This window comes from Canis lupus, chromosome 11 (genome assembly GCF_003254725.2).
Source record: "Canis lupus dingo isolate Sandy chromosome 11, ASM325472v2, whole genome shotgun sequence".
Classification (NCBI taxonomy): Eukaryota; Metazoa; Chordata; class Mammalia; order Carnivora; family Canidae; genus Canis; species Canis lupus.
The window spans coordinates 17,350,838-17,374,460 of NC_064253.1; the positions used below are offsets into that span (position 1 = coordinate 17,350,838).

The following is a 23,623-nucleotide window of genomic DNA, read 5'->3' on the forward strand; positions in this document are numbered from 1 at the left end:
CTTCTACAGGTAAGTTACAAATGACCTATAAACAACAGCAAGCAGATAAAGTACATAAGCCCAGAGATAAGAGTCAGGGAGAGGAATGCATAGCCAGGTGGCTATTTAAATTAAAGCCAACTTGGACAAGATTGAAGGAGAAGAGGAATTTTAGGTGGACAAAATGACTCCTACAAAGGCAGGTTTGATGTGGAGGCAGTAGCGTATAAATAGTTAGGGCTATAGGCTTTTGAGTCAGAATGACCTGGAATAGAGTAATAACTCTATTCCCTTACAAAATGAATGACTTTTGGCAAGTTACTTTGATTTTTTTTTTTTTTTTTTTTGCTTATTGGTTTGATTGTGTGTTTTTTAAAAAAAAAAAGTATTGTATACACTTCTTGTGAGAATCACATGTTAAAATTAGTTTTCATTAAACTCCAAATGGGAAAATGAAACCAATTTTCTTGAAATACATAAAAAAACTTAACAAGTTTATATAAGGCACTGCATGCTGGACTCTGAAGTTTGGCTTTATTATAGCAGGCAATGGAAGTACAGATTCTTGTATGGAGAAAAGGTAGCAGTGTAAAGATACTTAAAAGGTCTTATATCCGTGTGTTTAGGGTGTTTTAGAACAGAAGAAATGGAGGCAGGAGAAGGATGGGCATCTCATGAATATGGATATGTGGTAAGAGCTTAGATTTGGGTAAGGAGTGTGAAACCCTTGATAAATTGTATATAAAATCAAAGGAGAGAAGGGTTTAAAAAGTCACTCCACTAAATGAACCTGGGGGAACTGGGAGGATGGCTGTATGGCAAAAATAAGAGGTGATTTTTTTTTTTTTTTTTTTATGTGTGAGGAAAGCAAGTAGATTTATTATGGGATAGAAGCAGTAAGAAGACACAAAGCAACAGGCAGAGGATTCAAAATCAATGCTGAACATTTCTTTTGAAAATAATCTACTGACTTTCAAATTGTTCATTGAAACCAACTGCTATAGGGTGGTTGAAAGTAGTAAGGGGGAAAAAGGAAAAAAAAAAAAAAAACTACCACATAAGTACATTCCAAGAAGGACTATTTATAGTACTAGTGGAACATTCGAGAAAGTGATAAACTTACAAGCTTCACAGCAAGCCAAACTCTGTTTACGTGAACTTGGAAGAGTAATTGCCCCTTCATTTGCAGGGTTTTCCCTCAAATCATTAAAGTCTCACCCTCCTTTAACAATGTCATGAGTCAAATTGAATTAGAATTCCTTATACTAACACATAATAACTAATTTAGCCATCTGGCTGAAGCATGTATAGTAGGGTCAAATAGCAGGTACATCATATTCTATTAAATTACTGTGTTCTTCAGAAAAACTTAGTTTCCCTGGTTTTCCACATAAAGAAAATAGAATAACTTTCTAGAACAAACTGACCACCCATAAAACATGCAAAAAGATGGAATAGTAAAATCTCTTCCAGAGGCTCTTGGAAGACTTCCCTAAAATCCTATCCCCATTGTGCTGTCAGGCAACTATCCTGAATATTGAGAATAACATGCCACCTTATTTCTATCAACATGCTTACATCATCTTGGTATCATCTTTCTGTATTAGCTTTTCACTTGAGGCTGTGAAATTCATTAAATGTTAAGAGTATTAAAGACAATAAAAAGGCTATTAAAAACAGTCCTATTAAGATCTAATGTATATAGTTATTGATTTTGCCAAGTGTATGTATTTTAGTAAATACTACGATGGTGGTTCATCTTGTAGAACATTTCAATGACTAAAACTTTGCTAGTGTCTGTGCTGTCAGTCCCATCCCCACCCCCCCCCCCCCCATTTCTGGCTGCTGGCAGTCATTCTGCTGTCACTGTTGTTAGAACTTTCCTAGAATTTCATACAAATGGAATGATGCAATGTATACTTTTCTGTGTCTTACTATTTCACTTCGCATCATGCTTACATTGTTGTACATATCAGTAATTTCTTGTTATTGTTGATTGACTAAACTCCATAGTTTGAAAGTTACTAGTTTTCCCCTAATGTCTTTTTCTAGGACCCAGTCCAGAATATTACATTACATTTAGTTGTTATATCGCTTTCAATTCCTTTGGGCTGTAACTGTTGCTCAGACTTGCCTTGTATTTGGTGACCCTGATACTTTTGAGAGAACTGATCAGGTATTTTAGACAATGTCTCATTTTGATTTATGTTCTGGTTTCCTCATGGTTACACTATAGCTGAGGATTTCCAGAGTAGAACTTCAGAGGTGAAGTGGTTCTCAATCTACGATATCAAAGAAACATAGCTATTAACATGAATTATCATTAATATTAATTTTGATCACCTGGCTAACATAGTATTTCTCAGTTTTTGCCTCTGAAAAGTCCATTTTTCTCTGCTTTACATACTGTCATGTAGAAGCAAATCACTTAATCTGTACTTATGCATTGTGTGTTGTGTTCCACCTCTTTTTTTTTTTTAAGATTTTATTAATTTATTCATGAGCGAGGCAGAGGGAGAAGCAGGCTCCCTGCAGGGAGCCTGATGTGGGACTTGATTCCAGGATCCTGGGATCATGACCTGTGCCAAAGACAGATACTCAACCACTGAGCCACTCAGGTGTCCTTGGGTTCCAACTCTTTAAGGAGGTAATACCTATGGCAATTACTTAGAAGTTTCCTGTACATGAGATTCATGTCTTATTCCATATGTATTGATTTACATGGTTTATTACTATGGACTCACGTAATTATTTTATACTTTGGTTAATCATCCAATATTACATATTTAACTATTCAAATTGTTCCTGCTTTGGTGATTAGGAGCTCTTTTACTTGATGAGAACAATACAGTATTTGACCATTCATTATGATTTTAGCTGCAGATGTTTTGCAGATGTGCTTTACCATTTTGTGAAAGTTCACTTCTATCTCTAAGTTGCCGAGATTTTAAAAATTTGGAATAGATCTTTTTTTGTCGAATATTCCTCTGACAATTGAGGTGATCATATGGTTTCTTCTTTTTAGTTATCAAATACTGTGAATTATATTCATAGATCTTTTGATCTTGAACAGTAGCTCAGCCTGACATTCCTGGGGAAAACCAAAGTTGGTCATGATTTTTAAGCTTTTTAATAAAGCTTAATTTGTTGAAAATCTATGTTCATGAGAAATAGTAGTCTGTTATTTTCTGGCAATGTCTCAATGTCTTTGTCTGATGTTGTCATTGAGGCCTTGTAGATTAAGTTAGAAAGTATTCCCTCTTCAATTTTTTCAAGATTTGCATGTAGAATTGGCATTCTTCCTTAAATATGTAGTAGAATTCACCATTGGAGCAAACTGGATGCAGAATTTTCCTTTTAAATTATAAATTAAATTACTTTAATAGATGTAAGGCTACTCAGGCTATCTATTTCCTCTTTGGTGAGCTTTGGTGTATGTATTCCATGGAATTTATTTAGTAAGTTTTTGAGTTTTCCATAAAGTTTTTCATATTTTCTCATCTTTTTCATGCCTTTATGTATTGATGCATAAAGTAGATGCATCAGTATTTCTGATATGGTAGATACCCTTCTTTTTCAGTCTGGCCAAATGCTTATCAATTTTTTTTAAACAAGCTTTTTTTTTTTTTTAAGGTTTTATTTATTTATTTGTTTGTTTGTTTGTGTGTGTGAGAGAGGGAGAGAGAGAGAGAGAGGCAGAGATACAGGCAGAGGGAGAAGCAGGCTCCATTCAGGGAGCCCAACGTGGGACTTGGTCCCAGGTCCCTAGGATCCCACCCTGGGCCAAAGGCAGGGCTAAACCACTGAGCCACCTGGGCTGCCCAAATGCTTATCAATTTTATTGAACTTTTCAAAGAACCAGCTTTTGGTTTATTTTTTTATTTTTCTTTATTTTTTTTTTTGCTATTTTTTGTTTCTATTTTATTGATTCTTCTATCCTTCTGATTTTCTTCCATCTTCCTAATTTCTGTTTAATTGTCTCCTTTTCTAGCTTTCATTTGGAAGCTTAAGTTATTGATTTCATACCTTCTTATTTTCCAGTATAGGAACTTATTGCTATAAAGACTCCTGAAGTGTAGGCAGCATGTCACAAATTTTTTTTTTAAAGATTTTATTTATTTATTTATTTATTTATTTATTTATTTATTTATTTATTTAGAGAGGGGGAGAGGGAGAGAGGGAGGGAGGGAGGGAGGCAGAGACACAGGCAGAGGGAGAAGCAGGCTCCATGCATAGAGCCTGACGTGTGACTCACTCCCGGGTTTCCGGGATTATGCCCTGGATTGAAGGTGGTGCTAAACCGCTGAGCCACCCGGGCTGCCCATACAAATTTTGATATATTGTCTTTACATTTTCATCTAAAGGAAAACATGTACCAATCTCCCTTTTGATTCCTTCTCTGAACTATGGATTGTTTAGAAGTGTTTTATACCATATGGCTTATGTACCATAAAATAGTTCCATTTTAAGCTAAAAAATCAATGGTTTTTCTTTTTAAGTTTATGTAAGTACCTAACCATTACCACATCTAGTTTGAGCACATTTCTGTTGTCTAAAAACATTTCCTAGTGTTCATTTGCAATAGATCCTGGTCCTCATTCCCAGCTCCAGGCAATCATTTATCATCTATCTATATAAAATTGGCATTTGTGGGTATTTCCTATCAATAGAAACATAATGGGTTATTTAGAAGCTATAGTTTAAATTCTAATATTTGTGAATTTCATGAATTTCCTTTTGTTGCTGATTTGGAATCATGCTTTGTAGGATTTTAATTTTTAAAAATTTACTGAGGCGTAGCTTATGGTCTTTTATATACTTTATTTTGGAGAATGTTTGATCTACATTTGAAAACCATGTATGTTTCCAGCAGTGGATGGAGTATGCTAGAGATATCCATTAGGTAAGGTTGGTGAATAATGTTGCTCAAGCCTACTATATCTCTGCTGATTATCTAGTTTCTCTCTTCATTATTGATAATGTAGTATTGAAATCTCTAGTTCTCTCCATTTTTGTCATCTTCTTTACTTTTTGGGGAGCATAGTGTGTTAGATTCATATGTTTATATATTTTATATTTTTGTTGAATTGACCACTTTTGAATTTTTGGGGTCTGGAACTGTGTATTTTCTTTCTAATACTGGCATAGCCAGTACAGCTCTGTTATGGTTACTGTTAGGTTCATAGAGCTTTCCTCATATTTTTACTTTCAGTCTCTTTGTGTCATTAAAACTGAAATTATCTTGGACAGAGAGTACAGATGTATCATATTTACGTGGTCTCAATTTTGTGAATCTATGCATTTCAATTGGAAAATTCCATTTGCATTTAATAATTATGGGTATATTCGAATTTATGTCAAACATTTTGCTATTTGCTGTTCCTCCTTTACTGCTTATGTTGGATTACATATATCTACTTGGGGTATCACCTAAAAAATAGTTTTGGAAGAGTTAGTTTTTCAATGGTTCCTTGAGGATTATAATATACATGTTAATTTAACATCTGCTTCAGGTGGATACTAACATAACTGAAGTGAAATAAACTCTGTTCCAGTATAGCTCCTTCCCCTCTCTTATCCTTTGTGGTATTCTTCCATAAACACTGTATTTTAAAATAAAGTTATAAAAGAGTTTTATTTTTTATTGCACATTTCTTTATCAGTCAAGAGAAGAGAAAAAGATATTCAGATTTTTGTTTTATATCTAGCTAAGTAATACCTTTACTGGGGTTCCTAATTTCTTCATGGATTTAGCTTACTGTCTGATACCATTTCCTTTTTACCTGAAGGATTTCCATTAGTATTCCTCATGAGGCAAGTTTGCTAACAATGAGTTCTCTCAAGTCTTTGGTTATTTGGAAATGTCTGTACTTATCCATTTTTAAAAAATAGTTTGAAGATTCTTAATTGCCTTTTTTAAAAAAAATGCCATCTAGACTATAGTATCACCAGGAACATCTAGACTTGTTCTCAGAAGTAGTTTAAAATATTCTTCCATTAAACCTAACAATTGCATGGAACACAAGCATCACAAAATCAATTGGTCACCATATGGATCAAGACCGAAACAAAACTACTATATCATGTTGCCCAAATACAAAATTTTTAAAAAAGAGAACATTGCCCAAACTACAAAAAATATAGACCTTTCCCTCCCATGATTAAAATGATTAATAAGACTGACTCTTGTCATTTCATCAGTTACAGGTTAGCTTCATTTCATTCTTTTATTACATAAGAATTTTTAAGATAAAGTTATAAAATTTCCTCCACTGTGTGGCATCATCTAATCCCTAGCCAAGACCTCTTCCTTGAGCCTTCTTCCAATACACCAAAATTCTGTAATACCCTCTTATTGAGACATTCCATGGTTCATCATGGTGTGTGGTCTCCACATTCCAACAAGTTATAAACCCAACTTTGTTCAACTATAGGTAAGTTACTGGTCTCTTTGGCTGAAGAACATTGACACTTGAATTAAAAAAGATGAAAGTTAGGATGGGCAAAGACATACCACTTACTTGTAACTGAAACTAAGTAATGGATAATATTGATACTAGAAAGTTTTAATTCAAGGTAGAACCTTAAGTTAGCTTAATATAGATGAATAACAAGAGATAAAAATTATAATTAAGATCTAACTTGAAAGTGTGTAGGTACTGAAAAATGGCGGAAAAATGAATAAAGATCTTGGAATACTCTTGCTTTAGATTAGCAGTCAGGAAGTATTTTTGTAAAGAGTCAAATAGTAAGTGGTAAATCTTTTCAACTTTGCAGATCATGTCTGTTGCAACTACTCAACTTGCTGTTGTGTTATAAAAGCAACACAAACTGGTATGTCTGTTTGAAGAAAACTTTATGCACACTGAAATTGGAATTTTATATAATTTTGATGTGGCACAAAATACACTTTTTCGTTAATTAAAATATGTGGAAACTATTCTTAGTCCAAGGAATGGATAAAAATATGTGATGGACCATAATCAGCCTGTATACCTTTCTTGATACCCCTTCTGTAGATCAGTGTTGGCTCACTACCTCCTAGCTTTACTATATAAGGTCACCTTCTCAGTCAAGGCCTTCCTTGATTTCCTTTTAATAACAGCACCCTTCCTCACCTCCTTCTCTTCTTTTAGTTCCCCTTTTGAACTGCAATTAAAGGAACTATGTTTTATTCATTTGTTTATTGTTAGACACTCCTCATTAGAATGTACATTCCTTTCAAGTTAGAATTTCAGTTTTGTGTTCCACTTCATCCCCACCCTTTATGAGAGTATCTGGTGTGTTGTACACTCCTCATGAATATACAAAGGATAAATGAGAACCTATGAGAAGAATCACATCGCAGCAGATAACAGTAGTCACCTGGGGCTAGAGCTTGTCATATTTCAATGTCTACAGTCTGGGAATATACATGGAAGATAGCTTCATGTCACATTCATGAGAGTACTTGGGAAGCATCTTGGGAAGCCAAGGGCAAAGACATAACAGCGAACAGATTGAGATTTTATTTAAATATGAGATACAGGAAGAGACTGGCCAAAGTAGGGAACTTAACCTAAAAATCCTGTTTGGATTGAAGTGTTCATTTGTTTTCCTAATACCCATTTGGTGAAGACTTACAAGAGAGTATTTTATCAACTATAGATAGGTAGTAGTGGTGGCCTTAGAGGAGGAGGACTGGGGGTTTAACTGAATGGAGAATTTACTTTCATTTAGATTGTTTGAACAACCTCTAAAAGCAGGCTTAAGATTTTGCATATGCCAGAGTCTTAAAATGCTGATCTGATAAGAACACTGGATGTTGAAAGCTGCTTTTGAGTACGTGCTTGCATGGCATACACACTTGTTCAGAGGGTTGGCTTGGAAAGTATAATCTATGTCATGGGGGCCTAAGGCCACTTGAAACCACTTCTTGGATTAGATATAACCATTTTTATCTTTTCTTTCACTTTTAAAGATAAATTTTTAAAAGAAGAGATGAAGATACAAAGCATATCAAAGCATACAAATCAGAATGTTGGATACAAGGAAAATGTTTTTTTAGTGATCTGTATCCTTATTTCTGGAACAAGCGCTAATACAGTGTGTTAGTTTCTAAAGCATTTTCCCATTTTCTTAGAAGGCTAATAAATGAGCCAGATTGTGAATTTTTAGTGCTGATCTCTTGTTAGGCAGTAGAAGACATTCCAAGTACATACACTCCTGGTTTTAAAAATGACCCATGCAGGGGCTCCTGGGTGGCTCAGTTGGTTAAGCTCCCAACTCTTGATTTGGGCTTAGGTCATGGTCTTAGGGTGATGAGATCTAACTCTTGTCAGGCTCTGTAGTCTGCACAATTCTGCTTGGAATTCTCTTCTCTTAAAAACCAAAAGCTAAAACAAAAACAAAAAACAAAAAACCAGGCCCATGCCTTACATAGGAAGGACAAAATTCTGAGGCCAGTGTCTTAGTACCTGTAAGAAAGGAACTATCACTTGTTTACCCTTTCACAACAGAATTCAAATCTTACAGAGAAGTCTGTTAATGTGGGGAGCGCCTACTGTCAGGTGAGGAGGCAAAGTAGAGGTAGGTGACAATTTAGGGACTGGCACAACATGCCTTCAGTAATTGTTAAATGACCATTCAGCTACTAAAGAAATATAGTAGCTACTATATTCTTCTATATTCTATATTCTATATATTTCAGCTACTAAAGAAATATAGTAGCTGAAAATATAGACCTGGTCTTGCCCGTTTTCCAATTTATTAAGAGAAGTTGGAAATCTAAATTCCTTTATGAAATCTATCCAATTTTTAAATGTCAGTCCATTAATTCCAGATATTTAAAAATTCTATGTAGGTCAAATAAAATACCATCTTCTGGCTTCCTCCTTGATGGGCACTCTGAAGAAGATACTTGATCAAATTACTTTCTGTCACATGATTGTAAAGTTACAGTGCAGTACAAAGCTTACTGTAGCTTGGGAGGAATAATCGAGGATGGGGTATATACTTGAGAACATTTGTGTTCTTACAGTCTTGAGACTGAGTATCTAGATAACTAGATCTGAGAAGAGGCACAGATACATAGATCATAGATTCACCTCTTGGGATCATCTTTAGCAGTGGCAGTCTCTCAGCAGTTTGGGAAAGGTAGTTTCAAACACTATAAAATTTATATTACAATATGCATCACCAACTTTGTGAAAGAAAAGAATAGCTTGATAATTAAAAAAAAAATGAACTGATAGGTAACTAAGATAGTGTGATTGAAACCATGCTTGCCAAACAATATAAGTTAAATAGCTTCTTGAAACCTTTCAAGGGAAATAAATCTTATTTATAGCATGGTTTCTATGAGAATAAATTCCAAGTACTAAACTATTTATATTTCAAGGAACATTTAAAATACAGCCCTTTCATAAACTAGAGGCAGCCTGCCTGTGGTCTCTTCTCCCAGAGAACAAGATTTGGCTACGAGCAACATTTTCACCGTTTTGGAGCTTTGGGTAGCTATTGAGCCAAATAATTTAGAAAGGCAAGAAGAAAGAAAACATGAGCTGAGGGTGGCCTGTGGAATGTTACCTGGGTGCCTTACAAACAGAGGACTGCCCTGCACTTCAAAGGACTGACATTTATGTTTCCTTTTCTCCTCCCCTCCTGATAAAAAGCTTCTCTGTTCCTTCTGGGGGATACTTGATCAGCCTTCGCAAAGAATGACCCCACACAGACCTCACGAGGACCCTTGGGCAGCTGACCAAACTTCACAGGCAATTCATCCACCCCTTCTTTCTACTTCTGATGCATGATTTTCCTCCCTGCCACTTTGTAGGGGCTAAAACAAGTTTGCACTTTCCAGTGTGTGTCGGCAATGTCTCTAGGAATGTGCCAATCTTGGATAACACATTTCCCTAATTCTAACTTATATATAAGTTAAATATATATTTGGATGTGTAGATAAATTTCCATTTACTTCATGGGTTTTTTCCTCACATATTGGTAAGTCAAGACCATATCCTAAATTTTTAATATCATTTTAAAAGCTTCTTCATAACTTTCTTTCTGATCATCAAGTGTTAAGTAATCACCTTTTCACGAAAAGCGTGATATAAGCCCTTCAATTTTTTGCCATGTAAAAATATTAACCTCTCATCAAAACACACTTTATTATAGCATGTAGGGTCAGCCAATTTTCAGCCAACACACAAATTGGCTCGTCCTTTTAAGAAGATAGAGCTATCACTCATCTCCAGGCTTTGAGCTGTCTTTATGGTTTCTGACTTTGAAATTCTGTTCTGGTTTATTGTATGTTTTCAGACTCTGCTCTTCCATGGTGAGTGTAAAGTGGAGGTAGATCCTATTGCCAAGCAGCTTCTTTTCCAGTGCTTGCTATCTTTTTGAACAAACAAGTCCAGTTTTAGACTTCCAAGCTTGACCCAATCCCCATGTTGATGTGTAAGAGATCATGCTCTCAAAGAAAAAATTTAGAACTAATTCAGTTCCTTGTTCCCTTATTGCCAGTCCAAATCTGCCTCTCCTCTGAGATCATGTTTTCCAGTCTCTCACTGGGAAATTTAATAAAATTTTAATCTCAGGAAAGATTTTTCTCGGTAGCTCATCTCCATACATGCATATTGCCTTTGTAACCTTGCCATATCTCCCTAGCTTGTCTCCTCATTTAAAATGTCTCCGTGCTCCCAAGAATACTGGCCTGATAAAGATGTTTTATCCCAAGGGCCCTTCCAACAACCTTTCCTTGATTATCCAAATTAGAAGCTTCATTCATATAAAGCTATAAAAGGAATTATTCTGGATAAAACTTGGCACTTGGCAGGACAGTTCTTAAGATATCCTAAGGCATTCAGCCTTGGTCTCCACTTTTCTGTCTTAAAAAAACAATTCTACAAACAAAATCCTTAATGTAAGACTTGCCTAAAAATGCATGCAAAAAAAAAAAAAAAATGAACCTGAATGCAGGCAGGATATGGTAGGCAGAATCCAGTCCCCATAAAAATGTTCATGGCCTAATCCCTGGAATTGTAAATCTATTAGTTTACATGGCCAAGTAGATTTTGCACATGTTGTAAAGGACCTTGATCTGGGGGAATAATCTTGGATTCATTGTCTCTAGAAGGATTTCAAGACTGTTGGCTTGAAGATGGGGGAAGTTGTCAAAAGCTAAGGAAAGTCAGGGGCCTCTAGAAATAAGAAAATAAAGGAGATGGACTGTTCTTTAGAGCTTCTAGAAAAGAATATGACCAGGCTGACATCTTGATTGTAGCTCAATGAGACCTCTGTCAGACTTTGGACCTCCAGAAATGTATTATAGTCCTGTTTGTGAAGCCACCAGGTTTATGGTAATTTTGTATGGCCAAAATACAAAACTATACGAAAGAGGCAAGGAGACAATCCTACTCCTTACTAAAGAATTCTAGTATGAATATTTTATTTTATTTTATTTTTATTTTATTTTTAATTTTTATTTATTTATGATAGGGGGGGGGCAGAGACACAGGCAGAGGGAGAAGCAGGCTCCATGCACCGGGAGCCCGACGTGAGATTCGATCCCGGGTCTCCAGGATCGCGCCCTGGGCCAAAGGCAGGCGCCAAACCGCTGCGCCACCCAGGGATCCCCTGAATATTTTATTTATTTATTCATGAGACACACACACACACACACACACACACACACACACACACACACACACACAGGTAGAGACACAGGCAGAGGGAGAAGCAGGCTCCATGCAGGGAGCCTGATGTGGGACTTGATCTCAGACTCCAGGATCATGCCCTGGACCAAAGGCCAGCGCTAAACCGCTGAGCCACCCAGGGATCTCTAGTATGAATATTTAAAAAATAATTTCAATAGCACAAAAGCTGTCTTCCACATAACATGTGTATCCATATATGTATATACATAAATGTGTATATGTATTATATTACATATAATGGCATACTTGTATGTATATGGTGTAGATATATAAACATGCCAAACATTATAATTTTCTGAAAATTCATTAAAGTTGGATGTTGAGATGACAATTATCTATCTTGGCTTTAGAATCCTTCCCATTCAGCAAAAGACCTAAAACCATATAAGATGTATTTACTTACACCGTCACTTAAAGCTATCACTTGTGTCTCAAAGTCTAAACCAGGTATCCTGTTCAGTTCTATAGTAAGCTATCTATTAGAATTTGCCAACCATTACATGAACACTTAGTTTGGATAAGTTCCAAAAGTAATAATTCACGTATTTTTCATGGTGTGAAAACTATTTCTTAAACTTTTACTCCCTGTAGATTAACTTTGATCACTACAGAGTTGCCGAATTTTCATGTTATTAATTTCCAAAGTTTCTTTGGCAAGGAATTCTGACAATTGAATTAATACTTAATTAGGATTTATGTAACTTGTTGTTATGAGTGACTGTTTATAGTGAACTTGAGACCATCATATCAGCTCCTGATTCCATTTTTTTCCCCTAGATTTCTTACCAAGGGATTTCTTAAGAAAGTGTTATTAAATATTCATTCTTTGTAATAGAGTGTAATAACAATTTTGTAAGTTTTGGTTACTGTTGAGTGCTCTATAAAATGTATAAATACTAGTAAAATAACTTTGTTTATAATGTTGAGAGCACGATAATGATAAGGCTAAATGTTATGATATAGACATAATTTAGGAGTTTTTAATAAAAATGATACATGCTCGGGATGCCTGGGTGGGGCAGTGCATTAAGCATTCAACTCCTCATTTCCTCTCAGGTTGTGATCTCAGGGACATGAGATTTAGCCCCATGTCAGGCTCTGCGCTCAGCACAGACTCTGCTTGAGACTCTTTCTCCCTTTCCCTCTGCCCCTCCTACTTGTGTGTTCTTTCTCTCTCTCCCTCTGTAAAATAAATAAATCTTTAAAAAATAACAATGATACATGCTCATTAGAAATTTAAAATGAAAGAAAAAGTGAAAAACAAGTTACTCGAAACGTTGAGCTATTAAATATATTGAGATAGAAAGATAAAAAAACATAACAATGGAATTATGTTGTACATGAGATTTTTCAATCAAGATTTTAAATTTAATTTTACTTAAATGGGATAGACAGTACAGTAACTAGACGATGAAAACAAGCGAATGTTGAGGTTTAAGTGTTTCTTCACCACGAAAGGATTTTTTGAAGTGTTTTAAGGTCATAAGAAATTAGAGTGATAGGGTTGAGGTTACTATTTTTCCAAGTCCATATTTCAAGTTTGACAGTGTTAATGTAATCATGATTATGAAAGATGAGGTAATGGTGTTTCTGTGGTGGACAGATTCTAGGGTGGATCCCACTTCTCTCCCCTCCTGGGAACTCTTGCCCTTGTGTATTCTTTCTGAGTATGGATAAGACTTTTGATTTGAATCTAATCAGCAGAACACAGCAAAGGTGAAAGGATGTTACCTCCATGATTATATTATATAAGATGTTAATATCTGTTTTGCTAGGACTCAGATCCTTTCAGACTCTTGGACCAGAAACCTCTGTTTCTTGTTGCCTATTGGACAGAGCCACCCTCAGTTTCTCCCATCAGGGTTATTTTTTTTGTTGTTGTTGTTGGTGGTGGTGTTTTCATAGGAGAGTTCGTGGAAATAGCTTCTTGATTGGTCAAATCCAGCAGTGGGAGATTTCCAAGAAAAGAAGAAAATTGTAAATCTCATTCCATCCTTAAAATTGACCCTACTGCTTATCCCCTGAGTTGGAAATGGGAGATGAAAGGGGAGTCTGGGTAGTGGGGGGCTCAGGTTACTTAGATTTTATACATTTCTTGGCAGGGAAGCTACTGACAAGCAGGACTCACATTATTTTTATATTTGCTCATACCTTCAAAAGCCATCAGTCACTTGAAACAATCTTCTGGATGCCAGAGAATTACGTTGTGTTTTAAAAATTGGTATTAAAATTCTGAGTTTCTTCCTAATTTCAGTGGTCATACTTATTAAATTTCAAACACAAGGATTTGTCTCCTTAATAATGAAAATTAATTTGTGTAGTTGGCTTTTGACACTTTTGCCTGACTCACATCCTTTCTCCCTTTGTGAATTTGGCTTCTGTAATTAAGGATGATTTGGGTTGAACTGGCAATCATGTGGCCTCACTTCCCCTGCTAGAGTGGGGGTGGGGAGGTGGAGCAGGAGCCAGTGTGATGGAATCACAACAGTGATGGGACTTGGTAGTATTCCTACACTCAGGAAAGACTGGAGACATTTTGGAAATTGCTATCAATATTGAAGAAGATACTGAACTTTTTATTTAATGTACTTTGAGTAGGTTTCTGTCACTTGACACTGAAATGATTGTGACAAACACGATTTGTTTAGGGTTTGAAAATCTTGATAATAAGCTTTTGGCTTCTCCATTAAACTGGGTGTATTTGATTTTATTTCCTGATAATTCTACCCTGATTAAATTAGTTATATCTTGGTTACTGAAGCAGGGATGTGTAACAGGATCTCTTATTCTACGTTTTAGATTGAATTAGAAATCCTCAGTGGAAGTGTTATCAGCTCTTTGTGTCCTTAATGATAAATAGAAATTATACTTAATGTAATTAAATGTCTTTATAATTTTTAGAGCATAAATGATCACATTCAATGACTAATTTGTTTTTAATAGCCTAAAACATGTTTATTTTTTGACGATTAAAATAATAATGTGTGTGTGTCTTAATTTACGCATAACAGTGAAATTAAGTAGAAAGTGCATGCTTCCGGTATTAGGGGTGGATTATATGAGATGAAATGGTCGATATTTGTCAAATAAAATACCATGAAAATAGTGATTTTTAAAATATTTTCCAAGGGTATTTTGATAAGTTTGTCAACATAACTCTGCCCAATTTCCTTGCTTTGTAAATGTTGGTTCTAGAACTCTAACACCCATGCTTTTACCTATTATATAATGTTACTTGACTTTGTAAGTCCTGAGGGAGTATTTGTTCCTGATTATCAGAGGTTAAAGAAAGGCTTGCTTAATAGATTTGTAAATCTCAATCTTTGACCTTCATACACTTCCTATCCTTCCAGACTCTCCATTCGTGAATATTAATCTCTTCATTCATATACTAAACTCATACTTACTAAGGATTTATTATACGCTATACATTAGAAATGTTACTACAGTGGATAAGAACCTTGCCCTCATGCAGTAATGCTCTCTTGAGGGAAACAGACACACATACAAAACGCCTTCTCGACAAGCATTTTGGAGACTTCTTGAGGTATGCACGTCTCTGAAATGAGAATGGACAAAGGAGAGGGCAGAATGATATTCCTAGAAACTGAAGGAAGCATGGGAGGAATTGAGGCAAGAAAGACAGGGGGAGAATGTGAGGTGAAGGGAAGACATGCTCAAGGATCTCAGGAAGGGAATATCCATCTCAATTAAGGAGGGACTCACAGAAAACCAGTGGCAGCATTGGAAGGCAGGGGGCTTCCTCATGCCAGGTGTGCCTGAGGAGAGATTCCACAGTAAGGGGTGATTTGGTTTATCTTGAAGCATATGGATTTCATGGAAGTTTCTACAGTGATGTGTTTTGCTTTACATTTTGAAAAGATGACTCTGTGGTGTGATATGGGGGGAAAAACACAACAAAATACTCAAACTACTAGGGATGCCTAGGTGGTTCAGTGGTTGAGCATCCGCCTTTGGCTCAGGTTGTGGATCCCAGGGTCCTGGGATTGAGTTCCACATCTAGGCTCCCTTCAGGGAGCCTGCTTCTCCCTCTGCCTATGTCTCTGCCCCCTCTCTCTGTTTCTCTCTTGAATAAATAAATAAAATCTTAGAACACACACATACACACACACACACACACACACACACACACACACACACCCCTTAAACTATAACTGGATTATCTCCAGAACCAGAGCCAATAAACTCTTGCACAACCTCGGGAAAGAGGGATAGTAACCTGAACAGGGTGAAGGGAGGAGGAATGATGGTAGATGTGGTAAAGATGGACTAGATGGGGAAAGAAGTAGATAGATATGAAAGACATCTGTGAGATAAAATCCAGCATACTTGATGGTGGGTTGGATGTGAATGAAGAATGGGAGGGAGGCAAAAGTATCAAGAGTGATTATTAGAATTCTAGCTTTGTACAACTGAACAGATAATTCTGTCTTTGGAGGAAAGAAATATGCTCCTCTAAAGTATCACAACCTTTAGAATTACTTGTAATTGAACTGTCTCTCCTCTCTTAACTGATGGAAACCTCTTTGTCCTTCTAGAGTCCCACTCATCATTAAAACCTGGGGAGAAATCACACAGGCCAAATTAGCATAGGCTGTCATATGAATGATTGACTCACCAGCATCACCTGATATGGTAATACATCCTTCTTAAAAGGACATTTTTAGCTGAGATCTTAGTGCAATGAAGGTTATTTTGGGTATTAGAGAACAAGATGTGGGGGCATGGATTATTCCCAGTGTTTCTCTTTCCCTGTCATTCAATTTCATCCTGAAAACAAGATACAGGTCCCTACATGTCACAATAATAAATGTATTGAGGTGTTATGCCATTTGTCCCAATGGGATTTTAACCCAATATCTTAGATTACTTACAATAGTTTTAAATTAGCAACTGTTTCTGATTCTAAACAAATGACATATTACAAAGTGTAAACAGTATAAATAAGAAAGTCGTACAATTAAGTCTCATATTACTATTTATTAACATGAATTTGAGATTCTTTTTTCTATTTTTCCCCCACTAGACTTAGGAAAGATCAATTTCAACTATTCTTGATTTACTTTCATTGAAATTTTTAAACACAAGATGAGCTCGAGTCATCAAAATACTCAGCATCATGATCCCTTTATTTTAAAGCTGAGGTTTCTTATTATCCACTAATACTCTTTCATGTTAGAAAACAAAGTAATTAGAAAACCGAAAAAGTAACTTGTGGTGGTATAATATAAAAGCTGGAATGTGCTGTTGCCTATGTAATACATATGTGTTTGTGGAATATACATATATATACAGATATGGCAATATGGGTCCAGCTTGAAGCATAATGCTCAAGGGAAAAAGGAAGAACAGTATGATCTGTGACCTAATATTATTTATTAAAATACAGCCATGCAAAGAACAATATATTTTGTAGAAGAACATATCACTAAAAGATACACCATAAATTCATAAGAATGTCTATCTATGAGGGATGACTAGGGCATGGAAATGGAGATAATGGAGAATCCATAATCACCTAAAGGACACCGAACAGGTGAGTGAGGATAATGTCCAGTGCACTGAGATGGCTGGCTGCCTCATGAAAGGTAGAAATGGTTATATTAGAAATTACATAAAGATACACAGATGGAAATAAAATATCCTTACCTGTTTAAGGTTAAGCTAAGATATCCTTAGCTGTTAGAGTTTCTATTCAGGAATTCCTGTTAGGAATAAACATTTCCTCGTTGTAAGTCTATAAAAAGAACTGTCTTAATGTTTCCATTATACAAAATACCCAAATCTTGTGGATATTTAGGTTGCTTTAAATATTTTATTACTGTAAATAAAAATGCTAGGAACATTTATATGATTAAAATCCATCATAGTTTTTAGGAGATTTGTAATTATTAACTAAATATGATTGGCAGGTTTAAGGCTTTTGATAACAATGCTCTATCTTCTCTAACAAGGTAATACCAGTATGTATTCTTAAACTTCTTTCCTAAAGCATAAGTTTATTACTTTATTTTTTAACTCTTATTTCATCACATCTTTTTTTCTAAGATTCAAATCATATAAAAATACTATTTTTGTAATCTCTCTCCCTCCTTCTACCCCACTGAGTCCCCCTAAGTTCCAGATACTCTTCTGTGTTTGGGATTTTAATTCTAGATGCGTGATAGGAGCTATATGTTGTCTTTTATTGAAAAAAGAGCATGTAATGGGAAACATTTTTTAAAGTTTTGTACTTTAAAAGCTAGATTTGGAGTACTTATTCTTTTAGCTTTTGCAGGAGCAGAATCTTGAATCCTGCAATCATCTTTCTATCTGAATTTTATACAATATATAGATTGGCATTTTCTTTGTTATAATAACGATTATTTTAGCAATTTGATGAAGTATGATTTAAAATTTTTGTATGAACTTCTCATGGGGCACCTGGGGTGGAGGGCTCAGTTCATTGAGTGTCCTGTCTTGCTGTCCACTCAGGTCATGATCTCAGGATTGTGGGAATCAAGCCCCACTTCAGGCTCCAAGATCAGTGGGGAGTCTGCTGGAGATTCTCTCTCTCCCTCTGCCCCTCTCCCTCCTTGGCATGTGCAGTCTCTCTTTCAAATCTTAAAAAGAAAACAGAATTGACCATTCATAACTTTCACATATGGTATTTGGGGTAGCAAAGCAATATTTAAGATCACTTAGTCTTCTGGAAAACACCGCTTATAATATTTGTAATTCAACCCCACTGTCAAAACAGCCAGGAAAAGTTTAGATAGCTTTCCTGTATTTCCATGTAAGATTGATAAGATCAGTGGTACACTCATCGGGTACATTTAGGCACAGGAATTAATCAGCAGTCGTTGACTGAGCATAGAGTGTGGGCAGCAGATGATATGTGCTACAATAGGAAAATAAATGGACAGGGAAAAAAGGCACATCCTCTGTATTCCAAGAAACTTTAATATGATTGGGAGAGACATGACAACATATAGGAAAAAAGAATTCAGTTTGTAAGGTAGACGTGTGCTGTGTGGGAAGTAGAAGAAACAGTGCTATAGGATTTTCTAGACAGTGGTACAGACTGGAAGCGTCACAGAAGGTGCTCGGGCAGTGCTGAGGTTTGAGGAGCACGTGGGATTTAGAGGGATCGAGAGAAATGAGGGGGATGTGTGTCATGGGTAAGAGTGGTGAGGGTTTGAAGGAGTGAGGAAGGACATAGTAGATCATAGTATTCCTGAAAGCCTGGTCCTGTGTTGAAATTGGACAACAGAGGCTGTGTGGTGGAAAGGTGCTGTGTTATAGGGGTGAAAATTCTTACCCCAAACAGAGAGCTTTTTACCACTCATGTGAGGTACTGCTCTCCAAACCATTGAAGCTTCCAGGTTTCTGAGCAGATCTGTTTATTCACTAGTCAGTTTTCAAATAAAAACCAGGGATGTATTCTCCAGTTGGTGTTAGGTATAGCTTTTGACTGGTTTAGCCATAATGTCTTCATTTCACAGACTACTGAAAAATATCCCAAATAATATGTCAGTGAGGAAGTGAGGGGGGAGGGTAGGCAGGAGAAGGATCAGAATGAAGGGAGTAGAAGAAGTCTAGCAAATGATGCTAAGAGCAAGTATGCTTTGGATTCTGGAGGGCTATTTGTTCCAGGAAAGGTGTTTTAGAAAATGAGATTATAAACCAGTGAGATTATATATCTAGAAATCAAAATATGATTTAGAATTTCTGAGAGATTGGCAAACTATGACAATGGAAAGAACAAGAGCATCCTCCCTAGCGGGGGAAAAAAATCACTAGAATCTGAGTTTATCCAGGAAAATCAAAGTGACAGGCCCTGCTTCAGCATTTTCATTCATCCTTAACAAATTGAGACTCTTACCCATAAGTTGCAAAGCATGATTGATGAGAATGGGGATAAGCATTTGCCATAAATTACTGAAGTCCTGTTGTAGTGAAAAGAGTACATGTGGTCAGCTTCTGTTTTATTATTGCAGTGCTAAAACTTTAAAATTGCTTGCCTTATGTCTTATATTAAATCCCCAAACTTGCGTTGGGAAGGAAGCAGACTAAAGCCTAGGTAGTAGCAGATTCTTTAATCTGGGGTTGTATGCTTGACGTGTGGCAATATAAAAAGGGAAATTGTGTGTTAGAGCTTTCGTTGAATATGCTTTAGAAATCTTATAGAATTGGCCGGCTATTCATAGTTTTCCAGCACAGTATTTAAGATTGAAAAGCAGAGTTTAAGATAACTTCTTAGTCTGTTTTGGAAGACCTCATCTATAATACTTGTACATATGTAGAGAAGACACCATCCTAGTTTGCCTTTAGCAAGACGACTCTTCATTCACACAGATTCAAAATGTTAGAAGCAAAACAGGGAGTCTGGACATTCTTATCTGGGCTCCATCCCATAGATTAAGATGTATGCAGAAAGGCCTGCGTTCTGCTTCTGTTGTTTTAACCATCTGTAATGTGAACTTGAACAAGCTTATCGATGGCCTCCCTCTTTGTTAGGGATTGGCATTCTTTTTTCCATAAAAAGCCAGATAGTGAATAATTCCTGCTCTCTAGAATGGCTAGATGATCTCTGTCACAAGTGCTCACTTGGCTCTGTTGCTGTAGCCTAAGAGTTGCCGTGGACAATAAGCAATGAGTGGTTTTGGAGGTGCTTAGGAAAACTTGACAAAAACAGGGCCCAATTTTCCCAGCAGACCAGTTCGCTGAACTTGACCTATGTTTTCAGAGAACTAAGTGAAAGAAATATAATTAACTATTTGAGTTTTAGGCCACAGTTTCCATTATACTTTTTCTATTTCTTGGTGCCAAATTAGTGTGATTTTAAAAAATCTGTATGAATTATTTCTATTATTTAGGAAAAAACCACTGAAATTAATAATTCTAAGAGAATAAAACTCTTTAAAAATGTTAATCTTACCTATTTTTTTTAAAAGATTTTATTTATTCACGAGAGACAGAGAGAGGCAGGGAAATAGGCAGAGGGAGAAACAGGCTCCCTGTAGGGAGCCTAATGTGGGACTCGATCCCAGGACTCTGGGATCATGCCCTGAGCTGAAGGTAGACACTTAACCACTGAGCCACCCAGGTGCCCTAATCTTACCCATTTCTTAGCCAGAAAAAAATGGAATGTTTTTCTAGAATATGGACAGTGTATATATACTTATGTAATCTCTGTAAATCCTAATACTATCTTAATTTCCTTATTGTAGTTAAAAAAAAAAAAAAGTAGGACAGGTCTGGTATAAATTTTGTATATGTTTCTGGAGTATAAACTTGACCAGGAGGAATCTAGAAAAAGACCCCAGGAGAAAAAAGGAAGGAATCACTGGCAAGACTTAATGCCTTTACTGTTTTTGAAAATGGTGGATAAAGGACTTCTGGGTGGCTCAGTGGTTGAGCATCTGTCTTTGGCTCAGGGCCTGATCCCAGGGTCCTGAGATTCAGAGTTCCATATTGGGCTCCCTGCAGGGAGCCTGCTTTTCCCTCTGCCTATGTCTCTGCCTCTCTCTCTCCATCTCTCTCATTAATAAAATAAATAAAACCTTTAAAAAATAGTGGGTAAAATCCTTTGAGTGAGTAGATTGTGTGTAAGTGGTGAAAGGCAGGATGGAAAATGAGATGTTATGGTTTTCCTTATGACAGGAAAGAAGTAGAGAAGGAAAAGAAACATTTAGTGTATGTGTCTTAGACATCGTGCTAGGTTTTTGTCCTGTTGTTGCTGTTGTGTAAACAGAATTGGTCATAGTAAAAATTTTATTTAGACTTTGTCTTGTAAATATCAAATTCTAGCTCTTGCAGTGCTAGAGTTTTGAACAGCAAAAAAGCAATCGTGCAAGGTATTTTTTACTTTCTTCTTTGCAGCTGAGAGAACTAAAGCTCAGAACAGTTGCTGTCACAGTAAATAGCAGAGCCAGTATCGAAACAGGAGCCATATAATTACAAAGCCCAGCCTCCTTCCACTGCACTACATTGTACAGATGTGATTCACTAAGACAACGGAATGTCTGAGGGAGACCTCAGCCTCTTTGACAAGTCTGGGGATGGCTTTCCTCTGCAGTCTGGGTTGATTCTTAAGGATGCGACTTTTTTAGTATGAAGGGGATGATGTTACTCAGGAATTGTAGAGGCCACATGGTGCCACTTAACTCTGAGTGCCTTGACCCCCAGAAACCTGCAAATGGCTAATAAATCCTGGTGTACAAATGGCAACATAGGTAAATGACTAATTTGGATGTGACTTGACTCGTATGAAACACCTCTTCCCCCGCCCCCAACACCCCCCCCAAAAAAAAATCCAGTCTGGGCAAGCAGAACATTGATGTCAGCTATTGCAATGGAAAAATCAGTTCTTCACCCAGTTTACAGATCAAAGCCAGTTTACTGACCCAGAACCCGCTGATTAAAGATCCTTCTGGAAGGACCTTGCAAAGCCACAAAGACATATGATAAACGTTCCTCTGATCCTTTCCCAAAGGAATGTACAGACTTTTGCCAGGTTAACTGTGAACTAGAATGAGTAGAGTATTCAAACTGATGGTAGATTCTTAGATACAATCTCTTGAGCTGGTGCCGCTACTGTGTAATCTAAAACACGATCATGGCTCTCCTCTTGGACAGGAAGCTATGGAGATGTTGGAATTCTGGCACCACATAATCTGACAGTGCTTCTGATGGGTACTTGTGTGTGGGGAAAAAGAGGTTGATACACACTAACGGACAAGCGAGTCACTTTTTTTTTTTTCTGACTTATAAAGTAATAGCCGATAAAAGCTAAGTAAGAAGTGCTAAATGGGAGACTTGCCATCCTTTCAAAAAAGTTAAGTCTGAAGCAACGTCGCATTCCATCCAGAATTTCAAAACATTATCCCCCATCCTCATAGACTTATAGGACTTAGGAACAGGGGTTCCCAAACCATCTCTTCTAATTGTCCTATTTGTACCCCTACTCCCCCAGAAAGACATGAATTCTAGCAGATGATGATGGTGTTCATAAACTGACCCAAGTCAGTCCCAGCTGCTATACTGGACCTAATGTTTTCCTGAGACAGACTGACAATAGCTCTGGCATTTGTAACATGGTATTCATCTCTTAAATGTTCTTCTCAATTCCCATAGGGGGGATCAACAATAATTAATATTCACATGGAAAAAGAAGCAAGAAAGACTTGTTTTCTTGCTATGGGCTATGTTCTTCCCAATTGGTGTCATAGCAAAGTTTGCAGGGACCTTTGTCCTCTTGCTATTATATAGAACATCATGCTCATAAAATATATATGGGTGGCATCATGTTAAATATATCAATTAGCAGGAGATGGCAAGTATTGTACATGTATTCCAAACCTAACAAGAAGGCATATACATTTGGGAAGGTGGGTAACAAGTCCTGTGAAGATTCAGGAACAGCAGTATTGGTGAAATCTATGGCTTGCTAAATCATCCTTACTACTTACAACTAATCAAGTGACAAGATGCACTTAGCAGTAATGCTCAGTCCCACTTATTGGGTGACTTAGAAGATTGTCAAGTTAGACAGGGGCTTGGAGTAAGGGGAAGGGTCTATAACAGGTTTCATACCATAGAATAGGTGATTATGCTGGAAGTTTCCTTGCTAGAAAGGGATGCTTGTGGTATCCATAGCAATCCCCAATCAAGAGGTGTAGCATAGACTTTGAGAATTGAAAGCAAGGTTTTTTCTTTCTTTAGTTTTTAAAAGATTTCTATATTTATTTTAGAAAGCGTGCACATAAGCAGGTGAGGCAGAGGGAGGGAAAGAGAATCTGAAGCAGACTTGATGCTGAGCACAGAGCCTGACAAGGAATTCCACTTCCTGACTCTGAGATCACAACCTGAGCCAAAACTGAACTGACTGTGCCACCCAGGTTCACCACAAGGCCCTTACTTCTGTAGTGAAAAAGTATTCACCA

The 23,623-nt window shown here is 36.6% G+C and overlaps 1 long non-coding RNA gene across 7 annotated transcripts in view; it reads left to right on the forward strand.

Annotated features, from left to right (window-relative positions):
- The window catches only part of LOC112650376 (uncharacterized), a 200,274-nt gene that overhangs the window by 15,981 nt on the left and 160,670 nt on the right, over nt 1-23,623 (forward strand). For 5 of the 7 annotated variants that reach the window (XR_007413952.1, XR_007413956.1, XR_007413951.1 and 2 more), the window contains exon 2: nt 16,235-16,331. The exons of the other annotated variants lie outside the window; for them this stretch is intronic. This is a non-coding gene — a long non-coding RNA (uncharacterized LOC112650376). The remainder of the gene's footprint in view (nt 1-16,234; nt 16,332-23,623) is intronic. 7 annotated transcript variants of the gene reach the window in all.